Genomic DNA, 19,528 nt, shown 5'->3' on the forward strand with positions numbered 1-19,528 from the left:
TGCAGCTAACACAATCTTACTATGGCCGTATCAGCTTACACACAGACTACATCCTTCAATTCCAAGGCCTTTTTGATATCCTGAACTATTTTGTGCAATGCCGTAATAGTTGATTTTCCATTTTTATAGGCGAATTGGATCTATGTAATGGTCTTATGGACAGCACTTCTATCTTGAGGTACTCCTCACTTCCATTCCACTCTCTCAAATGTCTGATTTCCTGATTACCTGGTTCGTCGCCTTTTGGAGCAGCTTCGTTGTAGCCTGGCTGTAGCTGGTACATTCTTAAGATCCTGACAAAAAAGCTTAATGATTTCCTTTTGGATTTCCTAGAGAACTACCTAGAGAACTATCTGTTATAGGTGGATAGGCTGTACCCTTCCCAATTTCCAATTATCTTGGTTCTATTGAATTTTGCTTTGATCCCCTGAGAGACACCATTGAACTCCACAAATTGCAGTCTGCTGACTCTTCATTATCAAGATATACAACAAAATCGTAATTTTGCACAACTCTTAATATAACACTGAGCATCGCCGGGAACTCAGTATTATCATTTCTAGTATCAATAGTAATAGAAGCAGCAATAATGCCTCCGGAATTCTGTATAGTTAAGTTTAGTCGTTTCCATCCTCTACCCCCTATGTTAATCACTTGTAAGCGTCTTCTTTCTGAAAGAATGGTGTCCAAAGAGTAAGATACAGATCAATACAAGAGTATAGTATAGTAATATAAGAGTTACAAGGACAAAGAATATAAAGAGAACTCAAAGTCTTATTTTTTAGAAAACACTGCATTAGAATATGATATTTACTTACTGAAAATTAAGTGGCGATTTTAATACCAAACCACACACAAGAACGAACACAAACAAGCACAATGGTTGACGTAACAATACTGCGGCTTACGAGTGTGCATTGTGTAGTAAAATGCTCAGTTCAAAGAGTGGAAATATCCAAAAAACTTGGACAAGAGTTTTCTAACATGGAACGGCCAGGTCAACCTCGAATCCAGAGTGACACCAAGAAAAGTCACGACTTCATCCAGAGTCTGTTGAGCATGATTATGATACCTAAGAGAAAAAATTATCTTTTTGGTTTTATTCTGATTTAAGCTTAATCGATTTGATACTGCCCCCTTCCTGTCACTGCATGACTGATTAGCTGTAAGATCCAGGTTGGAAAGACTGCTATCATCAATAAAGAATGTTGTATCACCAGCATTAAGATAAAATATAGACCCAGGATGATAACTGGGAAGATCACTGACATATACCAGAAAGAGAATGTGTCAAAAAAGAGAGCTCTCTGGACCTACCACTCACAAAATGAACATACTAACTCCTACCTGTCAACTAGGACTGGAGCAAGTTTATACTTGAATTGTCAAATCTATAACAGACGAGCTTTTGAAGTATACTATGTTCAACACAATCGGAACCTTTTGACAAATCGTAAAATGTTGCCTGGGAGTAAGAACTTCACTCAAAACCCTCCAGAATCTTGTCGCACAAGTCCTTGACCGCTGTATCTGTCGATAATTAATGTCTAAAGCCATGTCGCCTAACATAAAACAATGAATTTTGCTGAAACTAATCTTCTATTTGACTCCAGTAAGAAAAATTAGCACTAAAATTAGTGACCTGCGCAGTTATAGCTAACCCGTCACGAGTCGTTCGTAGCGATTTCGATTTGAATAACTCATAAGCAACATCTATGTATAGCGTATTTCTAGTATATTTTTTTAAATCATTACAATATTAAAATTAAGTTACTTCAGGGAATTACTTATTGATATATAAAGCTATGGCGTATTTATACTAAATTGGTGGATTGGATCGTTTAGCACAATTGTACTGGAACTACATGTGTTCATGCACTATTACTAAACATTTTCTATTATCACTACTAGATATCACTGAATGGGAGAATTTTTTAGTGACGGAAATCCAAGCAAATCTATGCGTCAAACTTCTTAATTTTACCCTAAGACTTGATTATATTGAGACAAAAAGGGAGCCTTTCTCGATTGCGGTGTCGGTGGTCTTTAATCCTATTTAACAATTTCCCGTCCCTCGGGGTGAAATTGATTAGACCACCTTTTCACTACGTAAAGTTTAAAAACACCTTAGAATCTCTCCCTCGATTTTCGAGAAAAACTTCTATCTGCCAGAGAAAGTTCGGGCATTACTCTTTCGACAAAGTTTGGTCGTGTTAGGTCGCCCGCCCGCTGCCGGCAAATTATTTATTGGTGCAAGTTGGTTTTGTTTGTTATCGCTTTTGTAAAGTTTCCCCCGTGATAAGTGTGGTGTTAGGTCGAAGAAAAATGCCTTCTAAGAGGTTTGGATTATAGTTTTGGGACCAAAAACAATTTAAAGGGTTTCAGGTAGTAGCAAAGTTCGCAAAGTCGAAACAATTAAGAAGGAGGAAACGAAATGTTATTTAACAATCAAGAGTGTAAATATTATAGCGTTTTAACTGTTCGTTTAGGATTAATTAAGATACTCAATACACAAAAATAGTCAATTGATTTATTACACACTAAACACGATAACTTAAGACTACTAGAAACATTTATTTACACTGTATTTGTTTTTAATTTAAAAGTCGCGCCAAACTTAAACTGGCCATCTAACGGCGAGAGCTTCATATATGTTAGGCAGACTGTTTTAGAACTTTCTACGTCTGTCCCGAGATGTCTCGAAGTATTCCCGCCGCTTGCCCCATCCTCATGGACAAACTTCATGATTTAGAACATTGAAAGACTAGAAATAGTAAGCAATAACTTTGTTTGAGTTCAACATATGCACAGAGGCAAGGGGGGTGTCTTATTTATAAACATATTCACCGATTCTCTGTTGTCAAGTTTGCAGATATTTTCAAAAAAGGGAATTTTTAGCTCTATATCAACACATATAAAAATGTTAATTTAACTTACTGTTAGGTTTTGGATTTAAAAAAATATAATAAATAGGTATATATTATTTTAAGCTCAAAAAAACATCGTCCAAGCAGAAGAAATTTATTACCATTTTTATTCCTAAAACTGCTTGTAAAAAATTTGAAATGGCATGAATTTAAAATTTAATAAAAAAAAGAAATTGAATTTTGAATGAATGAATTTTAAATGAATTAAATGAATTTAGGTTTTTATATTTTATATCTTAGGATAAATTTTGTGCAAAAAATTATTAATATTTGTATATAAAGCCTTGGTGGAGTCACTTATTAGATATAGTATTGTATTGTGGGGAGGCTTTCTTAAAACTCTTTAAATTCCTTAAAGGTAATGCAGAACCATATACTAAAAGTTTTGTTTGAAAAAAATAAGCTCTATTCAATAAATCTGTTACACTCTATGTTCTATTAATTTATGTATTAGAGGTATGCTGCTTTATTAACAAAAATAACGAAATAAACAACTATGTAATGCATTCTTATAATACCAAAAATTGGGTAGTTTCAAAAAATTAAAACATTTAAAAAATTACGTACAAACTGTATTTTTGAGAATAACATAAAACTTAAAGAACTCTTCATCTAGCCTGGATTTTTGTGTAATTGAATCAGGGCTAGAGGTAGTACGATGTATATTTTATTATATTGGGTATTACGTCACTTATAGCAAAAATCAATTTAGAATTTTTTTTTTTTCTCACACGCTCAACAATTGAAAAGAAGAAGAAAATAGACTTATTCACGTATTTAAAGGATATATGAACTGAAATCTATAATGATACCGTTCGATATACTTAATTTAAGTTCAATAAGTTTTAAATATAATAATTTACTTGAGGTATAATAGATTTTTTTATATACCTAGGAGCTGAGGTTCAATCTATTAATCTCTGAGCTCGTTTCTTCTTTTCAATATCCTACCTAACTTTGTTATGAATATTATAATTAAAAAACGATAAAAAACAACAAGAAGACCTACTTTTTTTAAAAATACCTAATTTGAACCAACGTTTCGGTAGTTATATCTACTACCGTTATCAAGGTAATTAAAGTAAAATTAAATTAAATTAAAAATAAAATATACTTATCTTTCAAATTTTCAGTAATCCAGTCTCATCAAAATTTCTTCCTAATTCGAAAATAGTTTATATACTTTTTTATATGATTTGACGGTTTATTAATAGTTTGACAAACTATTTTGAAAGATAACAAAATTTTCAAAGGTTACTTTTTTAAAAATTAAAGGGGTGTGATCTTAATGTAAATTAATCATAGAAAATACATGAATATCAAATATTTTAAATCATTAATTAATTTTGAGAATACCCTGATCTACTTCTCTCTTTAGCAAAGGAATCCATGTATTATGAAAATCAGCCGAACAAGTAGCTAAGCATTTATCTTCATTTAACATTATAAATGCACTTTCCTTTAGCTTACGTAATTTTGAAATTGGTTCCTTTGCTAAAACTCATTATGAATTTGTCACAACAATACAGATTTTACTTAAATCAAAGGTATATTTTGTTATTATTAGTTCTTTTTGTTTTTTAATGTATGTTTTATTTATTTTTTAAAAATTGACACATGCAAATATTCGGTTATGTAGGTGCATAATTCGAAATTTCGTAGGTCGATTCTTATGCATTATATTTATGTACATACATATGTGGATATATGAAATAAATAAAAAATAATTAAATTAAATTATACTAAGACATTAAAGATATTCGTCAAGATTTAGAAAGATAACAGGAAGCAGTTAATAATTGAAACGAAAATGATCTAGGAAAGTTAGTTTCGGTTGTATGTTAAAACAAGCATTTTCTTCTTATAAATCTAGTGATAGTACAATCCTTCCGGAAACATACCACCAATGTTTAAATATTTCGAACCTTGAGGGAATGTTTCTTTAACTATATTAGAACTGAATAGGTCATTAATGGTTTTTCTAAATACACCATCTGGTTTTACACGTCTATGAATACCAGATCTGCTGATTGAGCAATTTAAGACCCAACGATTTTTAGATTTTTTTTTGGTATGTTTAGGAAGCTTAAAATAAAACAAAAAAATCTAAAATTTATGTTGTATATGAACCACGATTTTCCTATACTTCTATTTACTTATAGAAACAAATAATAAAAGTATACTAAAGTATTATCGCGGACTAATCGCTTTTATATTGATCTAAAATATTTTTATTTTATTCCTATAATAAATAAAAAAAATATAACGAGTAAAAGCACAAGACTTTTTAAAGTTGTTTACCAAATTGCCTCCTCTAATTTAGGAGCGTTGACGTTCATAAATAACTGTCAAATTATTGACATTTGACACACAATTTATTCAAGAGAATCAAACTAATCACTACAGCGTCGCCTGATTGTAAAGCTATTTTCTTGGCTTTCATTCCTTATTATTTTATTACATAAAGTTGTCAGACCAGTTGATTTATTTTGTTTAAAGTTTTATTTCCAGGTCAATTTTTTAATACAATGACTTTGTAGTAACTTGTGTCACCATCTTACATTTTTATCAAATAAATTTAAATTATGTCATCGACATATAATGGGTTCGGTTGTTTTGGTTTTGATTGAATTGGGTTAAACACATACCAGCCCTTACAATCGTAAATTTTATATATCAAATCCTTACCAACTAATTGAAAAAAAAACTTTTTAATTAAAAAAAATAATATAAACAGATGTTGCATGTTAAAATAAAAACATTAAACGATAGGAAATTCATTTACAACTTGTAAGTTTTCCAAGCACTTTGTTAAAAACTGCCGCTTAGTAAGAAGTTTTTTGATTTTTTAGGGCCGAATATGTCTCATACAAAAAATGTTTTGTTTTAAAATGTCTTAGTACCCTTTTGTACTAAACAAAAAAAATGTGCTTAAATTGCTCAAGCACCTCAGATCTTAATATAGAATGATATTAAAATTGCTTTTATTGGAAAAAAAGCCTAATTTGCTATGAAAGCCATACATCCATAGAAGCTAAAAAATATTCAAAAATAATCAAATGAGTAGTTATGAATGATCTAGAATGAACAATTGACTAACCTTATTCTAGCCCAAAGGAAATTACAACACTTTATGGATTAACCTTAGTAGAAAGATTGGTGCAGTTAGACTGAACTAAAAAAAATTTTTCTTTAAGAGACTTCTAGAGGTTTTAATATTTTCACTTCATCAATTGCATACTTATCACAGTGCAATATCGTATTACAAGATAAGTTTCGGTGGTTTCATATCCTGATGAAGACAAATTTATAGATGAGGCTGCTACCTTAAAAAGTTTAACTAATATATGAACCATTTACACAAAAAAAAGCTATAGCAATCCAAAAACTCGAAGTATATTCTGAAAAGGCACCAAGAAGCCCCAGTTCTGTATTAAGAAATCATTTTATACAAGGTGTCCAAATAGGGTATCAGCACTTTATTTGTGCATTTAATCTCAAACGTGGCAACGCCGCCACTTACGGTGGGAGTCAGAATGTAAACGGGTTCAAGGAATTTCAGTTGCAATGGAGTCGTTTACCGGAGAGCAACCCGCTTTTTGTGTAAGTGCATTTTACCAAAACAATAATTCAATCGTTACAGCACGCCGTCTATATCGCGCTCATTACCAATTACATGATATTCAATTATCACCTGGCCCTGATGTTATTAGAAAATGGATCAGAATATTTGAAGCTACTGGATCCACAGTGAAAATTCATAATTCAGGCCGCCCACGAATCGTAAGAAGTGCAGAAAACATCGATCTGTACGGACGCGAAGTCAGACGACTACTCTCAAAAGATCATCTTTACATAACATTTTGACCAAAAACTTGCATCTGCATGCATGTAAGATACAGTTAGTGCAAGAATTAAAACCGAGGGATTACAATACACGGTTAGAATTTGTCAATGAAATGATGGAACGATTCGTCGATTTCAATAACATTTTATTCAGTGATGAGGCTAATTTTCATGTAAATGGCCACGTAAATAAGCAAAGTTGCAGGTACTGGTCTGACGTTAATCCTCGCAGAAAACACGAATGTCCACTGCATAGCCCCAAAGTGGTCGTATGGGCTACTATGTCTGCTGATGGCATAATTGGGTATTTTTTTGAAGATCAAAATGGACGGACACTTATCGTTAATACCGAGCGGTATTGTGCAATGTTACAAGATTTTCTTGCACTATCTCTCCGACAGTTTCAGGGTTTTAACTTAGAAACCTGGTTTCAGCAGGATGGTGCGACATGCCATACGTCAAATCGGGGAATTGAAGCTGTTCAACAAGTATTCCCCAATAAAGTCATTTTAAGAAGAGGCAATAATAACTGGCCTCCTAGGAGCCCGAACCTGGCGCCACTTTTATCTCACTATTATCTCTTATGGGGTTACCTCAAAAGTAAAGTCTACGAGAATAATCCAGCTGATACAAATCAATTAAAGCAAAATATCCAGGAGCAAATAAGATTAGTATCAAGGGAAATGTGTGGACGGGTTATCAATAGTCTTCGCTCTCGATTTCCATTGACTATACATTAATTTGCCATAAATAAATGATCATAGGAATATGGTGTATTTGGTTTATGCAAGCATCACATCGCTGATACCCTTTTTAAATACCTTGTATAAGTTAAGCTATCAGTCTACTATGAGGGTATGTGAAATATTTTTTAAGCAGACATTTAAGGCATAGCCCTGAAGGCGAAACAACAAATCATTAGCAACGTAATTGATAGAACTGTGTATATTCATACAGATTGAGACAGGCCGCTCTTACACTATCCAGAACATATCTCGCGATAGAACTAGTACGGCAATAATACTGCATTTTAGTGTTAAGCTTCTACCAAAAACAGAAAAAAAGTTAGTTGATTCAAAGGACATAACCACGGCAATGGTAGGCGGACAAACATCGGAGGACTAATCAAAAATCAATAATCTCATAAGTTTTTTAAAAAGTAGAACCCATGGTTGCAATTTGTCAAATGGGCGACACGCACCCTGATAACAGGTATCCTCACTGATTACTGTCAATGAAATGGTCATTTGCTCAAATTAAAACTAAGCACTATGTCCGGAATGCAACCACGAAAATGAGAATATGGAGTACATACTACTGCCCTCTCATTAATATGAGATCTCATCCATCCCTTAGAAAGATCAGGTGATCTCCCCGCGGTGACGTCGTCGCTCTCATTGTTTCTTTGGGCTGAATGACTTACACTCGCTCCTCTTCTCTTTTAACCCTACCTTAGAATCTTTAGTACGAGAAGGAGAACACTCTTTTACTTGGAGCTCACTCTTTCGGACGTAATAGCCTTAATGGCAGCTCTGCTGTCCAAGAAGATTGATACGGCTCTATTGCAGTGTCCTCAATTTCGGATTTTCTGTCAGCATTTAAATAGTGGCGAAGACAGTGGCGTGCTTCCTCAGCCAGTATGCCCCAATATATGGCGCCCCACCACAGAACTATGCACTTTTGTTCATTCTATAGCCAACTATATATCGGATAGTGTGACCTATGTAATAACATATTTTACCTAAGTATTAACATTAAAAATACTAGAATGTGACGAATAAATGAAAAAAATACTCAGGAAATAAAGTCCCTGTGGAACACGTGTAATTGATAGTCATGTTATCTGAATCATGTCAAAACTCCATACGAAACACTGAACTCTATCAGAAAGGTATCATCTGACCCAATTTAATGACACATCTCTAAAACAATATATTTGAAGCTTCCGAAATAGTATTTAATGACTAATAGAGTCAAAATCTTTTGTCGAGTGACAGAACACCACTCTAGAAACCTTACCTTAATTTAAACCAACATATAGATGTTCCAGAAAAAAAGAGAGCATCAGTTTTACCTTTATTTTCCCTAAAACCACCTTGGTTTGAGTTTAGTATGTTATGTTTACTCAAAAATCTAAGGACTCTAAGTTTAACTAGCCTTTCTATGATCTTAGAGAGAGTTGGAACGAGGAATATAGGCCTATAGTTTGTAAAACATGAATTATCACTTCCCTTGTTTAATGAATCTACTATAGCCCGTTTTAGTCTTTACTGGTATACTTTGTCTTTCACCGGTGTATACATTAAAAAGCTTAAGCCAATACAGGGTTTATGTATGAATATTCTTCTCAATCATTCTTCTCAATAAGCCATGTAACATTCAAACTCATAGTTAATGACTATGGAGAGACAAATCGTCATTTAATTATTCGAAATTCATTTTCGCCTTTTAATCATGCAATTTCAACCGTTATGCTTACATCCCTGCTATTAACATTATTTTTGTTAATAGCAAAAAAATGACTGTACTGCCAAACTTATGGTTTTGGTAATTTTCTGACCATAAATCCCCTCACCTTAGAAAGAAACACGATATAAAAATCTTAATATAAATGCGTCAAAAACAATCAAAATACATTTGTTAAAGACCAAATTTCTCACTTAAATACAATGACTTTTATTTAAATAACAATCTACTCATTCATCTGTAAAAAACCTAATGTGTTAAGAAACTCCCAATCACCGTTACCGTATAAAGTATGGCCCCTAACAAAATTTATTAAAACCTATATAATAATTCATCCAGCAGTAGATAAGCTTTAAATCCAAACCCATTTCGGCACACACACACACATAACTTCAGAACGAGAGGTTTAAATATAGACTTAATACTTTACTCGACAGCGGAGGAGTAGCGCGGCCTGGCGAAAGCAAAAAGGCCCAAAGCTATGGATACAGTACACAGCGTTAATAATTAAGACTTCGACTGGAGTCTAACCGAGACCGAATATATTATTCATAGGTTATTACTAAAGAACGGAGTTAAAACGTTTTTCAGCTACCGCTGTACACTTGGGGCGCAATGACTCATGTGCCAAAGTTTCGGTTTGCTGATCCTACGCAAACACTCACATTGATTTTTACGATCCTTATATGAATAAATTAATACTTGAAGTAAATTTTTAATCACAATAATGTTATCATTACTAAAAGTATCGACAAACGGTTAGAAAAAAATGATTGGCTTGAATATTGCTGGTTTTTTGCTCTGTGTTCTCGTCAAGTTCTAATATTGATATAAAATGATTAAATAATTGATAAAATTATACTTCCATAGTTCATCAAGCCCAGTTACCAATACTCGAAGGTCAAAGGATCCGATTTTCTATGAGCCACAATACAACAAAAAACTATAGTCTCAACCAGATCTTATTATGTCTGCTTGTTGAAATAGGTCTGAACTAGCTAACAGTACGAATTAGACCTAAATACAAAGAAGACGAAATATATTGTCATTAGCAAATGTTCAGTCTTAAACACATAACTAATTCAACAGCTAATCGAAAAAGCTGAAAGCTACACATATTTTGAACTTCTTAGAAATAAGGCAACGTATAGCAAAAGCCACAGCAGCATTTGTAAAAATTAGCACCGTCTTCAAAAGCCTGCCACTGAAAATCAAGATCTTCGCACTACAGTACTATACTTTTTCAGTTCTGCTATACCCAGCGGATGCTTGCACGCTCTCGGAAGCAACTACAAAAAAACTGGAAGCATTCAAGATGTGGTGTTACAGGCGCTTCCAAAATATCCCCTGGGTCGACCGACTCAGAATTATAAAGTCATACGTAGAATAAAAAAGGAATTTGAAGGTACTACCACAATTAAAAAACGTAAATTAGAATACCTAGGCCGTATTATGAAAAACGAACAACGATATGACCTCTTTCAATTAATTTAACAAGGGAAAGTGTACGGCAAGAGGGAACCAGGACGAAGACAAATCTTCTGGCTTCCAAACCTTAAAAAACGGTTCAAAATGACCACGACTGGACTGTTCTGCACAGTTGCCAAGAAGAAAATCTTACCAGATTGCTTAAACTTAATTTAAATTTATTAAATTAGGTACGTGTACAGATTAGATGAAGATACGAATTAGTGGTATGCCGCCTGTTCCAAAGGGAAGTCTATTAAGAAGGCGTATGGGGTAACAGACTAGGAATATAAACTATAATGTCGCGTGACCAAGTCTGTATGGCGATTGCCAAGTGGCTTGTCTAATCTCGTCAGTTGGTGTTAAAAAGTTCACACATCATAGCAAACGCGGCGTAATGTGTGGACTGGATGCGTATGCGCATGAAGTATTTGCTGTAAATATTAAGTTAAATGAAGCGAAGCCAGGCGTAGCAAGATATTGGTTAATAAAGTAAGAATTAAGTTTTTAATTTTTTAAGGCATTTGTTTATGGATGGATTCTTTATAATAGAATAAAAGAAAAAAATAAGTAAAAATAAAGATATATATAAAAAACTTTTTAATAACACATATCATTGATCCTTTGACAAACTATACATTAATGTCCAAACTGGACAGCTATTCAATTGCGTCATTGCGCGAAAACATTCTACGAAGTCTATTCGATTTACGTTTGACCAAATGGGAGGATAGACTGAGTTATTGAAGCATAATTCAGGAATGGGTATTTGGATGTGATCAGATTCTATTGGAGGCACCATCTTGCTATGTATTGCTCTTTTATATTGTGTTCATTAGTCATTTCGGAGGCGGTTCTAATAGGAGGATATCTAGATTTCGGCCGTTGGCATGCTTGTGTGATGAATGAGGCTTCTTCATTGATCAATAAGTGATCCATCAAGAAGATATTTAGCGGTATTGTTATGTTTGATGGCCCTGTTTTAAAAGTAACATTGATAGTGTTGTTCGCATAACAGTTATATGAGTGAAAAAGGGCTTAGTCTTGTTGGTATTAAGACAAAGTCGCCCTTGTTTGAAGTAGTCGACCAGTTTTTTAAATCTTCGTTAAAGGTTCTTTGTCCTATTTTCTTACTTCTATCTTCATATCTAATGGCCAAGTCATCTGCATAGAAAAACCTTTTGATTTTGTTGCCGGTATGTCAGCTGTGTAGATGTTAAACAAGAATGGAGCTTAAGTACTTAACCCTAAGGGATGACATTTTTCAGCTTTCTTAAGCCGCTTATGGTGCCATTACTATAAATACCTGCAATAATCTTTTGTTGGGAGTTTTTTAAGTTATTAAAGCAATTTTCATACTTTCAAAGGCCTTAGCAGTATTAGTAGTAGGGGTGAAGGAGCTAGAGCTCGGCAAGTAGGCCTAAAAAGTCGCTTTTTGCCAACCCCAGAATCAGCCACCCTTACACTTTCACTGTACTTAGTCGACACATGCACGGACTTCACTTAGTCGACCCTCTTAATAAAGGTTTGCACGTTTTCTTAATCCAGATCTGTAAAATTTTTCCGTTAGAGTATCATTGCTTCAAACTATTTCTTTCTCAAGCGATCGCAAATTCCTAATATGTGGTAACTTCTTTCCTCCCCTGTACTTCAAGGTGGCCAGAGCGGTTTTCTCTAATACCAAGAAGACGTAGATGCCAGTCTAGGCAGTTGTGCCCAATTAGGATTCCCACCAAGCCTTAGATCTCCTATCGGCTCTTTGTAGGCAGTCGCTTTACTTTAGAACCGTCATGATCTGGTATCATCTCCTTGGTTTGTCTACATTCTTCTGTACTTCAATTCGTCCGTGTTTTTTCTTAGGCCCAATTATTAAGTTCCTGGGAAATTTGTTTTTTACTGAGGTCGAGATACGGCTCGGCGCCTACGAAGCAGCTAATGAATCCTTGTCTTGCTAGTTCATCAGCCCGTTCATTGCCGTCGATACCCCAATATCCTGAAACCCACCTTATTCTCAGCACCTTGTGTGCTGCTAGTCTTTCCACTGCATCTCTGCACTCGTGGACTAGAGCAGAGCTGGCCCTGGGTTTTTTAATCGCCTTGAGGGCAGCTTGACTATCAGAGTAGATACAGATCTCCTCGTTAGTTTTAGTGCTTTTCGTTTGTTTGCTACCTTAAGTGTAGCAAACACTGGTGTGTGGTGTATTTCCCTAGCGGAAAAGACTTCCCTGTGTTTATTTCCATTCTGCACACTGCGGCTCCAGCTAACTTGGTGCTTTCCATCCATGACTCTTCTGTGTAGTAAGCCTGGAAACCGTTTAGCTCTTTGATTTAGTTCATAGACCATTCTTCCCTTATCGGGATTTCCACCCGAAAGCCTTTCTTCAACCTTAGATTTCACAGTCAGTGCTGTAGTACATCTGGATGTCAGAATTACATCCTAAACATCCTAAAAACGATCGTCATAAGGCCCTGTCCTAAGTGAACATTGTGCCATTCTCCGCTATGTTTTATCCTTATATGCGCTGCCATGGCTTTCCTTTCAATTCAGACTGGGAGTTTCGATATCCCAAAAAGAGGTTCCGCAGGTATTACCACAAATCTGTATGAAACCCTCGGTCATAAGTATAAACCCAGCTGCAGTATAAACCCGTTGGAGAACACAACAACACACCTCATCTAGTACCTGTTGTTGACCGTAATTGCCATATTAGGGCTGTTGCCTTGTTTACTACCTACTCTTCGTAAGTTTTTACCGTCTAAAGTAATTCCTAACTATTTGACCTGCTGTCCCAATCCATGCTGATAACAAGTCCATCACTCGCGTATACTTATGCATCCAATCCTTCAAGTGCTAGCTTTCTGAGAAGACTGTCCATCACCAGACGCCAGAGGTGTGGCAAAAGGCAACTGCATTGTTGAGCAGCCACCCTTCACCCTAGTCTTGACACGACAATCTCCTAGTATAGCACTGATCTTCCGATCTTCCAGCGCCATTTTGACTTACCTGACTAGGTGAACTGGAATAGATACCCTGGTCAGAAGGATGTGCTAGATAGTGTCTGATTTCGCCTTATTAAATGCGTGTTCCACGTCAACGAAACGAGCAAGTCCCATTTTTTTGTTCTCTATAGGTTTTTTAGCCTTGCTCACTACAGAGTAATTCACGTTTCCATCGACTTCCTTTTCATGTAGGCATGCTAAATTTTATGTAGTGACGATTCTGTTAGAATCTTCTCTGTTATATAAAGGCGTACTTTAAGTAAGGCAGTACTGTCGAGGCCTATCTGTCACAACATGGGTATGACTCTACCGGCCAGCAGCCTCATATGGAGTAAACTCACCCACTGCCTAAGCTTTGTTACTATTTTTTTGGGAGGTTCCAGTCCAGCTCTCGTTTGTCGCCACAAAGGCCAACGTTTCCTTCTCCAGGAAAGTGAGTTTCAAGAAGAAGCTCGATGGTCTGTTCTTTGTTTGAGGTTTATAACTCACCTTCCTTCAAGCATCATATCTCAGTTTTCTTGAAAGAGATTCCATCTCTCCACAGAACTTATGCCAGCAGTCTCTTTTACAGCGTCGCACCTAATTTTTAAATTTGCTTTTAGCTGTCAGGTATACATCCCAATTCTTTTGAGTTACCCCCTTAAGAGCACGTTTTTTTAAGACGGTCTAGAGTGGCATTCTACCATTCAAATGCCTTTTCAAAAATATAAATATTTTAAAAACTTATATAGTTTTTAGTAATTTTACGGAAGTTTAAGACGAAAGCTGCTGGGTCTCCCAGCTAAAAAGTTGGGATGTCAGTGCGATATAACTTTGAAATGGTAAATAAAAAGTCGGTTTAAATTTCGTATAATTCATTAAAAAAAAGTTGAAGGTGTTTGTCAAAAGAATCGAAACGTCATATCACAAAATAGTGGTAAAAGAAGCGAAAGTAGCCAAAAAAACAGCTTTTTCAACCTTTTCAGATATTAATATCAGAGAAAAACAAACCACCGAGAAGCGACAAAACCCGCATTTACCGTTGATTTTCTGGGGTCCAATTTTGGTGCCCTTGAGCGGGCTTAAATGACTAGCACTACATATAAAGTAACGGAGAAAATCGTTTTGGCAATTTAATAGTTCCGTACACGGAGAGAAATACGACAATTAATAGATTAAAAATTTTATTGGGAATTTGAAATGAAAACTATTACATTATTTTACTGTTGGTATAGTGAAGTTACCTAAACTATACCGGGTGACACAGGAAAAAGGGAACACGCAACAACTTTTTTATTTTTCAAGATAAACAAATGTATGAAAAAATATACTGGGTGTCCCATTTAAAATAAGAAAGTTCTTGTCATTTCCGGTTCAACCGGAAGTGATAAAAAAACAATTGAATACGTCAAAATATGCCTTTATAACCATTCTATTAACATACCAAATTTCATTTGTTTATCTTGAAAAATAAAAAAGTTATTGCGTGTTCCCTTTTTCCTGTGTCACCCGATATAGTGCCAACTATAAAAATTACCATTTAGGATAAATAATGAAAAAACAAAAAATCTTTTAAAAAAACTTTCATTTTTTGAGGAAATAATATTGGCTCATTGTATAATGAAACACAAAAATACATTGGCAATAATTAAATTAAACCTAGGTACATTTATAAATTCCGCAAAATTTTTAGTTTTCAAACATTTTTATCTTTATTTGTTTTTAAGACCCTATTATTATATTTAATGGTGTAAAATATTTTCAATATTTTCAACCTATTTTCAACCATAAAAAATTTTAAGATAAAGGTTTTTGGAAAATGTGCACAAGGGTATTCATAATTAATAGTTTTCATTATGTTAAATAAATTGTTAGTTATTCCCTGGTTTATGCAGATTTTCTCAAAATTACAATTGAATATTTCCTTTAATTTAAATATATATTATGAAATAAACCCTTCTGGCGGAGATTGTAAGCCACCAAAATTACATATACTGGAATTATAAGCCTTAAAATGAAGAAATAAACTATTTATATCAATTTCATCACACATTTTGCCGAAATTGGTGCAGGTATCACAGTTAATATGAACTTCAAGTGCTCTTTTCATAATATAGCCACAAACATACCGAAAGGCATTTTCTGTGGGAATATGGTCGGCCTTATAACCAGAGAAAAACAAACAACCTGAACCACCAAAAAAACCACCACACGTGGTTTGTTTTTCTCTGATATTACCGGACTAACCGACGGCTTGCAGGGGACCGGCAATAAGACAGGTATACCAAATAAGCTCGCACATGCGTAAGAAAAATCGGTCCCGGCTTTGTCCCTTCTCGGTGGTTTGTTTTTCTCTGTTAAGATGGTTATGCTTACTCGCCAAACCTACAATCAATTTTTCAATCCAATTTCTCTTGCTATACTTGAGCATATTGAGTTTTTTTCCAAATGGAATACAATCTGGAAAAAAGGTGGCAAAAGAGACCATGAAAGAGCTGAAGGGAAACTTTTGTTAAAAGTTAAATATTAATCTTTCATTTAAATATATACATAATAAAAAAAATAAAAATATAATCAAACAAACAAACAAACATTTTAACGAACCTTCTCGGCCTAATCAGGACCGTTGTTTTGTTTAATCTAAAACTCTACGGGCTAAAATACGTTTCGGACAAGGGTTAATCCTCAAGGCGAAAAACTGGCTAAGGGTTAAATGGGTCAACTCCCCGCTGCCTCTGTCTGTCCGTGATGAGAAGTCAATTAAACTGTAAGGGTCTCCGTTTGTTGTAATTGTGTTTGTGGGACACCAGGTGTCATTGAAACCCGCCTGCTTAATTTTTAAGGAAACTAGCCAGTCGATTACGCTGATATATACAGGGTGGTCTAGTTTAAACGTCATTTATTTTAATACGTGATAGAGAATTGAAAAATAAATAGACTTGCATTATAAAATTTTTCTCAGAAATGTTTAATAACAAAGATATAGGGTGTTAAAGTTAAGAATAATTAATTGTTTATTTATCATAACTTTTTTAACACCGACTCAATTTTAATTAAATTTCGCATGCAGATTATTGTAGTGATTTTTTTAATTATCGATAAAGTCAATTTAAAAAAAAAAATGCCATATGGAGGGACTTGGTCCTTTTTTGTCTCAAATCTGCGAGGTGATAAAATATTTTTTTTAAAAGTCAACTGTTAGATTCTCCATTTAATAATAATAATATTAATAATAATAATAATAATAAAGGTCTTTTTATTTAGGAAAAAAAAATACAATATTTACTTATTTAATAAGGTTAATAGTTTAAAGGCGAGATTCAGCGCACAAAGATTCAGATATCTAAATGCCTGTTCTTCCATCTAACCTAATTATCTATACTATACTAAGTTTCAAAATAGGAATAATATAAACGTTATAAATTATAAAGAGTACATCAACCAGCAAAAAAAGAAAATGTGACAGCATATATGCCTACACAAGGAAAAAGAAACAAATTCAACCGCACAAACAAAACACATCACAAAGCAAAAGATACAGTCTGTTATATGTATGTATATCATAATATATTATAGTCTATTGCATTAATTGTTTTTATTATCATCATCGGAATAGAGAAAAGAAAGTACAAAATTAAAAAAAAGAAACGAAACAACCACTAAATTATGCTTTATTGTTCCTGCAGTAATTTCTTAAAAATGTAGTTTTTTAAAGAATATAAGCTAAAAATGTTTTCGGTATTAGTTTGACAGCTATTTATAATTTTTAAAATTTGATAAGAAAATGATCTTTTATAAGTTTCAGTTGAGTGAAGCGGAGGTGTTAGCCTTCCTTTATACCGGGTATTAATATTGTGAACATCTGTGCGAAATTTTATTTTATTATATAAGTAAGGTGGATATCTTAAATTAATTATTTTAAAAAACATTGAAGATGCGTGAAAAATCCTTCTGTTGTGCATAGTCAACCACCTGGTTTCCTTAAGCTTGTGTTTTATGGGGTTGCGCTTTCTTATGCCATATATTAATCTAAGTCACGCATTTTGGAGTTTCTGAATTCTACTCTCTTCAGCAGTTCTCAAGCATGGACCATACACTCCATCGCAATGATTAAGCTGTGATAGGACCAGCGAATCACACAGTACAATTTTTGTTTTTCTATTTAAAACGTAACGGTGTGTATAAATATTTTTAAGGTTTGAAAATCCTTTTTGAATACATGAATTTACGTGCTGCGTGAATCGCAGGTCACTATCCAGAATCAAACCCAAGCTCTTGCAGTGCTCGACGTGTTTTATAGGCTCGTTATTGATATGAATTAGGTCCCTATAATACTGTAAAAACCTCTTGCGGCTACCCTTGCCCCCAAACAGCATAAATGCTGATTTCATAGAGTTAAATTGTAAGCAATGATTTTTAGAAAACTCCTAAATGCTGGCAAGGTCATAATTAATGGCAGCCACTGCTTGGGAACTTTCACCTGGTTCAAATGACAGATATATTTGAGCATCATCAGCATAATAGTGCTGCTTAGATGATATGAATATTTTTGCCATGTTTGATACATAGATTGAAAAAAGGATTGGCCCAAGGATGGAGCCCTGAGGCGCGCCAGAAGAAATTTCTAAAAAAATCTAGCCAGAATCTACGCCATTATAAAAAACAGCTTGATACCTATCTCTAAGATAATTAGCAATTAACGCGCATGCCCCTTCCCCTAAACCAACAAATGACAAAATTTTTATTAAAAGATCATGGTTGAGAGTATCAAAGGCCTTGCTATAGTCAAGCCAGTAATGTTACTTTATTGGAATCAAATGCTGATAAAATATCATCAGTTATAGAGGCCAATGCCGTACAACAGCTGTGGTTTGATCTAAACTCTGATTGTGTCACTGGTAATATTGAGTTGTCTTTAACATATTTCTGAAGCTGCATTTCCATTACTTTTTCTAATATTTTTGATTGCGTTGGAACAATGCTTATTGGCCTCAGATCGCTTAATGTAAGAGGATTTAACGTCTTGGGTAAGGGGCTAACTTTCGCTTTTTTTTCACATTGAAGGAAAACAGAATTTTCGAGACAGAAGTTTATGACATGGACAATATAAGGTAGTAGAAAAGGCAGGCATAGTCGGATGGTAAGTATATCAATTTCATCAATGCCCGTGGCAGTAGTTTTAATGTTATTAATAACCTTTACAATATTGCATTACGTATTGCAAGAGTGGTCATATTTCTTAGGAGTTTATAACTATTCCAGTCATCAATACTTTTATTCTTTTTGTACTTTGCTAGCATTTTATCTCTATCCTGCATCATAGCCCTTACAGCGTCAGTCAACCATGGAGCGTACGGCTTGGTAATGCAAAATTTTATAGGTGGTGCATGTAAATTAAGCAACGCAACTATCTTGTCGGTTATAAAAGAAATTTTTTGATCAACATCTGTTAAATGATATATATTGTTCGAGGGTATAAACCGAAGATCCGAGTCAAACTGTCGCAGATTTATACTTTAGAACCAGCGTGTTGTCTTAAAAATAGGCGTATTTTTAGTTGAATAAAACACAGTCCTTATATAAATAAGTTCATGATCACTTCCATCACAGGACGTTGTTCCGCTAGCTATCACAGAAACTTTGTTTGTTGTCAAGGCATAGTCAATTAATGTAGCAGAGGAAGATGTTATGCGCGTTGGTCCCTCAATTACCTGAGTCAAACCCAAAGCATTAAATAACTCATTAATTTTAATTACATCCGAATTTTCATAGTTAGGTAGATTTATATTAAATTCCCCAACACAATAAATATTATCATGTACTGGAATAAGATTTATCAGAGT

This window comes from Anthonomus grandis, chromosome 4 (assembly GCF_022605725.1).
Source record: "Anthonomus grandis grandis chromosome 4, icAntGran1.3, whole genome shotgun sequence".
Classification (NCBI taxonomy): Eukaryota; Metazoa; Arthropoda; class Insecta; order Coleoptera; family Curculionidae; genus Anthonomus; species Anthonomus grandis.